Source organism: Triticum aestivum, chromosome 5B (assembly GCF_018294505.1).
Source record: "Triticum aestivum cultivar Chinese Spring chromosome 5B, IWGSC CS RefSeq v2.1, whole genome shotgun sequence".
Lineage (NCBI taxonomy): Eukaryota > Viridiplantae > Streptophyta > Magnoliopsida > Poales > Poaceae > Triticum > Triticum aestivum.
The window spans coordinates 37,379,405-37,386,714 of NC_057807.1; the positions used below are offsets into that span (position 1 = coordinate 37,379,405).

Below are 7,310 nucleotides of genomic sequence, written 5' to 3' on the forward strand. Positions count from 1 at the left end.
ACAGAGCTCGCTAAGCACTAATTCTGGTGTAGCACAAAATACTAATAAATAATATCAATGCAGATTAGTACACTAATTCTGGTGTAGCCCAGGAAGGAACTACAAACAACACAACACACATCAGCGGATTAAGCATATGCAATATAAGTATTCAGAGAAGAGGGAGACCTAGCACAAAACAGTCGGAGAGGAAAACAACAACTACATAAATGGGATGGAGGGAGAGAGTACAAACCAGCTCAATTTTGGTGGCATCAGATCGAGAGTACACGACATCCTTTGTTCTTCCCCTATATATCTCCCATTCCGCGTGTACTCAATAAAAAAAGGGTGGCACATAAGCCAATCAGCATATTAGGAGAGGATGATCTTGGAGGAAAGGTGAGAATTAGACACATCATATTACATACTCTTTTCCAACGAATACTGATAATAAGATCTCATCACAACTACATTTCGTTGTGCTCTAAATACTGCTACATTTTACTTATTAAGTAATGTCAGGGTTACCTCTTGTATTGGTCCTCTCAGACACGTTCACTGCACACAGCTTTAATCATTGGCATTCTGGCACGGTGGCGCGGCTTGCCGCGCCTTGCCCACAAAACGGCAGGCAACCAGATACGATTAACCATTTTGAAAGATGATGGAGCTAAAGTGGTATATGTACAAGTGATTTTAGCACGTGAATATAGAGAGGCATGAACAGAACAACCCATTCTTTCAAAATGGTTAAACGAACAAAAACATTGACAAAGTGCAATTACAGCAGAAACATGCATGAACAGAACAACCCCTTTGCCGTTGCATTCCATTCCATTGGATATACAGTGTTTACAATTCCCCTTTTTCCTTTTTCCAGGTGAAAATTCTAGATATATCAACTAATTAGATGACTCTACATGTTGACTTTTGGGGGAATGGATCAGCACAGATAAATGAAAAAAAGGACTAAACATCAGCTCATGTGTCATACAAAATGGTGAGTTGGGTACTCGTGCTCGTCACCGTTGTAGTCGTAGTACAACCTCTCCCCCTTGGAGATGTCCCTGTTGGCCACCAGGAGACAATGGATTCACCATTGATTGCGAACCGCATACACTTGAGGTTCTGCTTCTTCATGCCTTCCCTACAATGGTCATCATCACGCAAATTTTTCAGACATGGTTCCGATCAATGCATAAAATGCACGGTGATCAGAGGAAGAGAATGCTTACGGTTGTTTATCCCGTTGATGAACCGTGCAATGTTGCTCCGCCTGTCGGGGCAGATGACGAGGCTCTTGGATGGCGGCTCGGCGAAGAGCAGAGTCATCATGCTGTCACCGTCGTCGTGCTCACAATTTCGAAGGTAGTCAACCTCGCCGACGTACTCGGTGATGATGGTCAGATCCTTGATGTGCCTGTCTGCCTCGACCATGAATCTGTCCAAGAAATTCCACACAATAATCAGTGCCTGAATGATTCTTAAGAACAAGATCAAAAATGAGCAGCGAATTGTGCACACAATACTAACCCTTCCACCGGATTGAAGACGACGAGGAGAGGCCCCTTACTCCATCATCCTCTTGCATAGGCTCAATGCCTCTGCATCCCCCCTTGGCAGCACCTGAAATGAGATGGCACCCAAGCTTCAGCAAAACTGAAATGGCGTCGTGACACTGAATTTTATGGAGATCGGGTGGTGGAATTGGAGGAAGCGTCTGACCTGCATCCCTCCTACCACGAGGGCGGATTGGTTGGCGGACCGGGGCGCCATGCCGGGCACGTAGGTGATGTCGTTGCTAAAGACGGCGCTGGTGGTCGTGAGCGCCGTGGCGAGCGAGGCCATCTGCGTGAGGCGCCAGATGGGGTCCTTGCTGGGGGTGAAGGGAAGCTTCCTGCTCTTCTTCTCGGACACCACCAGCGCTGGCGGCCTTCCGCTTCCTCTTCTTCCCCTCCGGCGGCTCGGCCGCCGCGAGACGACGGCACGCCGGCCTCGTCGCGCGCGGCCCCCATCTCTCTAGATGGGCGGCGTGAGGCCGGGGATGGGTGCCCGGGCGAGCGTCGGCGGCGGCAGGGCGAGGGCGAGCGGGACAGGCAGGGCAGGGCGGGCGGGACAGGCAGGGCGGGGCGGGGCGAGCGAGACGGCGGGGCGGGACGGGGAGTGACGGCTAGGGTTCTCTCCATAGGAGCGGCCCCATTTTATACCGGAGGATGCGAAATGACGAAAATTCCTCCGGCGGAGCAGGCTATTTACGCGCGGTGGCACGGTCGGGGAGTAACTATTCATTCCAGCAGTAACTTTTTTTGATCCGACGGACGAGGTTGTTCCAGGGGTCGATCCGACGGCCCAGATCTGATCAAGCAACGCGATCCAACGGCCAGGAATCCCAAATCGCCGAGGAGCCGGGAGGTTCACTGAAATCCTTATTTCTGGATATCATTCTCTGCCTTGGTGTTACAACCCTCTCGACTCTTTTCTTTGCCTATAAAAAAATTATAATATTATTCAGGCACTGTATTAATACATTAATTGAACATGGTAAATGCAATGATATTTATTTGGTATTCTAAATCTTGATATTTCTTTATATAAAAATAATCAAACTTAAAGATATGGATTGACTTAATACTACCACTGTTCTGCTAGTCTTGTGGAGGGTAAGGTTTTTTCCCTTCTCCATGGTCACCTTTTACTGGAAAGCACCGTAAATTGGTTTCTGATAAATAACAGAAATTTCTGTACGTTACCACACAAAATGATATAAACCGGGACAACGGACTGCTGCAAGTAGGTGCTGAGAAGAGAGACGAGGGATCCTTCTGCAGCACGAGCGGTTTTCGACGGTAGAGGAGAGGACTAGACGGCCAGGGGCAGGTCGCATAAGACGGCTGTCAAGCTGGCTGATCCTTGCGCGTGATCAGCCAGCCGCCTAGCGCTCGCCTTGAAGTAATACTATCAAGTCAGTAACAAGCTACATCTTAAAAAAAAACTACTTTTACAACTAAGGGCCAACCGGCCAAGCAGTGGGCATGCTTACTAACCAAACAATGGATTGTCACATAATGTAGCACAGTGTGAGGTAACAGGAACACGGGCCAATGCAGAGATGTCCATAGCATAAACCTTGCTAGTGAAGAACTACAAAGGTAACAAATACTCCATCCAATCCCAAAATAAGGTGTATTAATTTCTCCAGAAGTCAAACACTTCTCTATTTGACCAAATTTATAAAAACAATTACCAACTAACTAAATATATTCCATGATTCTCTCAACAACAAAAATTCCATGATGAATTTAATGATACTGATTTGATATTGTAGATATTAACATTTTTCTCTATAAAACTTGGTAAATCCTAAGCATAGAGGAGTTTGACTTCTCAAAAAAAAATACAACTTATATTAAACTAGTGCAACAAGAGCAAATATCTGGTTGTGATAAGCATGGAAGTTCTTCATGGCTCAATACCGCGAGAGTTAGTTAATTCGAAATCTGCAGGTTGTTGGCCAAACAGGGTTTCAATTCCAAATAGGATCCCACGTGAAAATAAATGCTTGAGAAAAAAATTATGCTTTGAGGAAGGTGTATCTCCTCCCCGAGCCCCCGAGACCTTCTCCCCCCATGCGGCAGCGCCACGCCGCACCGGGGCAACCCCGCCGGCCGCCTCCAGTTGCCACTAGCAACCTCCCATCTCCCGCTGCCGTCGCCAAGGGCGTCGCATGCTAAGCCTGCGGGCCGCAGCAACGGCGGCGGCAATCCTCCTCGGCCCGCGATTGGATCTGGGAGGCGGCGTCCTACTCCGGCCGGATCAAAGGGCGGTGGCGCGGGCCTGCGGCAACCAGGATTGGCATGCTGGAGCCGGCGACGGCAAGATCTCCGTGGCGGCGGCTAGGGCGCCCGATCTGGGCCCAGATGGGCTTGAACGGGCTGCTCCACATGCTGTCGTGCATCTCCGTTGATCCGGCGACATCAAGCGACTTCTGGGCTGGACCTGCAACACGAGGACGTCGGGGGCTCCGGCCCTAGGCGTGGCTGTGGTGGCCATCTCCTTGGCCGGAGGTGGTCGGCCTGACGCTGGATGGGCAGATCTCGAGATCTGTCATCTAGCTTCGGCTACGAGTTGGGAAGACATAGTTGCCGCTGAAAACCGAGACGATGGCAGGCGATGGCGGTGTTCTGTGTCATTACCTTGATGAAGGCATCGTCGTGTAACTACTGGCGACCCACTCGTGCTGCTCCGGGGAAAACCCTAGGATCTGGTCTTCCAGATCGGACGATGGTGGTATCATGGTGTCGTTTTCTCTCTTGGGAGTATTGTTTGTGGAGCAGCGCTGGAAGACAGAGGCACGAGGTGGGGTGGCTTCGTCTTGCACGGAACTTTCGGTGGTGATGTCAAGTCATGCCTTGCCGAGAGGTGCTACGCTGTGTTATGCCTGGTCAGCAATGCTACGCACGACAGATATTCCAGAATCTTCGCGTCTGGATGGACAAGCGCGGGGCGGTGTCGCCGTTGGGCGCCGTGGTGGCGTCGACGGATGGACGGACTGGTAAGAATGATGTGCGTCTCCCTTCATTTACTTATACAAGACCACTATGAAAGATACATATTGCATCCATACAAGGCCACTAACATAAATCGAGCAAAAAATAATAAGGCTTTCTCATACAAACAAACAAGTTTAATACTGCATACATGGAGTGATAATTACGCTTGCTACTTCCTCGCTCCCCTCACTCTCCTATTCGCTTGCTATTTATCTCTTGAGAGGTGTGAGTGAGTTGGCTCCCCGTGGGTGGGCATGAAAGAAAAACACATGCAGGAGTATTGAAGGATTTGCATGCAGTGTATTAAATATCCCGGTAAACAGAAGACAGCCTAGATTGTAAGTAGACATTAAATTTTAACTTGGTACATGTATATGAGTTTGTGGTCTTATATACAAAAATGGAGGAGCACAACTTTGTATATGCATACCTGACGGTATCCATGAACAGCATGTAGCGAGCCATAACACGGGCAACCGGCCAATGGGCAGTTTGCTTGGTGTAGGCGACATGCCGCATCCACTTGTCGGCTAAGAAAATGTCAAAGGGCATCCTGGTCGCCGTCGACGAGCCTGGCGATGTAGTGGTGCATCAAGAGGAAGTTGTGGAAAGCCTGGACGCCGAAGCTCCTTGGGCAGGCCGGCAGGAAGCTGTTGAGGCACTCGACGGCGTCATTCCAGAGGCCTCGATCAGGGCCGGGCCGGCAAAATTTGAGGCCCTGTGCAAAACTAAAAAATGAGGGCCTGTTTAAAAAATTGACGAGCAATTACAATGTATATATATATATATATATATATATATATATATATATATATATATATATCCTATGAAAAAAATTGTAATGTATATAATGTAATGTCTTACATAATTAATTAAATTTTCTTCTTGTGCTTTTCTCTTGCGCTTATAGGCACCAAACATATGTTCTCCCATGATTATTCAAATATGTATTATTGAAACACAAGAGAAAGAAGATGAATAAAATAAAATTAAATTTATACATAACATATATCAATTTGAGATCATGCATCAATGTTTGGCAATTAGACGAACCGTCTAACTCACATAATATTCGGTTCTGTGATCTTCAACCAAGAAGATGAATAAAATAAAATTGAACTAATGATCCCTGCCAATAATTAATTAGAAAATTAGAAATTAGGAGTAGGAACTGAAGTTAATCGAAAAAAAGGACTCACTAGGCGATCGTCGTCAAGTCTGAAATATGAGAAAGGAGGCGAGGAAGGCAACGGTGGCACCACGGCAACGACCTGTGGCTTAGTCGGCCTGAATCTGAAGTCCGGCTAGGGACCGAGCCAGAGCCACCAAGGGATGATGCAGGACGATGCGTCGACGTCAAGGGCTCCAGGCGTCGAGGGTTCCAAGCCAGGCGACGAGCGGATGATACCTGTACTGTAGCGATCAAGCTTTCTTTTAATAACATAGCGATCGAGTAGGAGGAGTCCAGTAGCGGTCAATGGCCTGGTCTCTCGCGCTGACTCACTCAATGGGCTTAGTCGCTTGGCCCAGTAACGCTAACTATTGCTAGACCTATATAGAAAATATGGGCCCCCAGAATTCTGGGCCCTGTGCGGGCCGCATCTTTTGCACCACTATGGGCCCGGCCCTGCCAGAGGCCCTTCCTCATGAGCCTCTCAATACGCTCCAGACAGAACTGCTCGCTCGCCTCATGCACCAGCCTGTATTTGTGGATGCGTCAGCGTATGTGATTCTGATGTTGAATTAGTGTCAGTGTGTGAGTTTCAAATAGTTGCGTGGCGTTTACTTACAGGGGTGTTTGGTTCAGGGACTTTTTAGCCCGAGAAACTAGAAAAAGTCCCTAAAAAGTCTTTAGGAACCAAACGGGAGGGACTTTTTCTACAAGGACTAGAAAAAGACTCTATTGGAGAGTCTTTTTTAATTAGTCCCTGAGACTAGAAAAAGTCCTAGGACTTCTGAAACAAACACCCCCTACGTGCTAAAGGCGTCGCCGCCGCGTTGGCCCCGGACGAAAGCGAGGAGCCACCGTTGACGGAGCTGCGCCATGAAGCAAGGGTTCTCCTCCTCTAGGCCGGAGAGCTCGTCGGCCGACTCGATCGCGTCCCGGCCAGGGGTCTATGACGGAGGCGGGGTTCTCCGTTGGGATGGAGACCTTGGCAGCGGCATCGGACCCGTCCTGGTTGTGATCTACGACGGACGTTGTCATCGGCGACTAAGATGGATAAAATTTCGAGGCCGCGGGGAGTAGGAGATGGTTGTCTCTAAGATATGTGCCAGGCAGATGGCTTTGTACTTTGATTAGGGCATCTCTAACGCTCACCCTCAAGCCAACTCGATCTCATATGTTCGTACCGGGCTGTCCAGACATATTTTATCATCCAACACGATACCCCTCAAGTCCACGTCCGTTTTTCCGCACACCGGAGGGAAACTGGGTGTTGCGGGAGTCCGGACCACTGCCACATAGGACTCTGACACCCCCGGCCCACTGAAATCGCCCTATCGGTCCCTTTTCTTCCACTCCGCTCCCTACTCCCCTATTTCTTTGTATCTGCACCCTCCTCATCTGCGACCACCGTTGTACCCCTTTGGCCGCCACGCAGACAGAAGGACGTTCGTAGCCCCACCAATGTGCCTGCCCTCCTTGGACAACGGCACAGTCAACCCAGGAAGCTTCCGCGGCCAGGTACCATCCCCTCCCCCCCTCCCCCCCTCGAACCCCTCCCCGGTTGATAACATCCATGGCGGACACCACTGCTGGTAGGTCTTTCGTGAAAT

General features: G+C 49.1%; 2 pseudogenes; both read right to left on the reverse strand.

Moving 5' to 3' along the window:
- Positions 1-809: 809 nt before the first annotated feature.
- On the reverse strand, positions 810-5,044 carry LOC123114595 (histone-lysine N-methyltransferase ATXR6-like; annotated as a pseudogene).
- Positions 5,045-5,073: 29 nt separating this feature from the next.
- Positions 5,074-7,310, reverse strand: part of LOC123114596 (uncharacterized) — a 33,418-nt pseudogene continuing 31,181 nt past the window's right edge.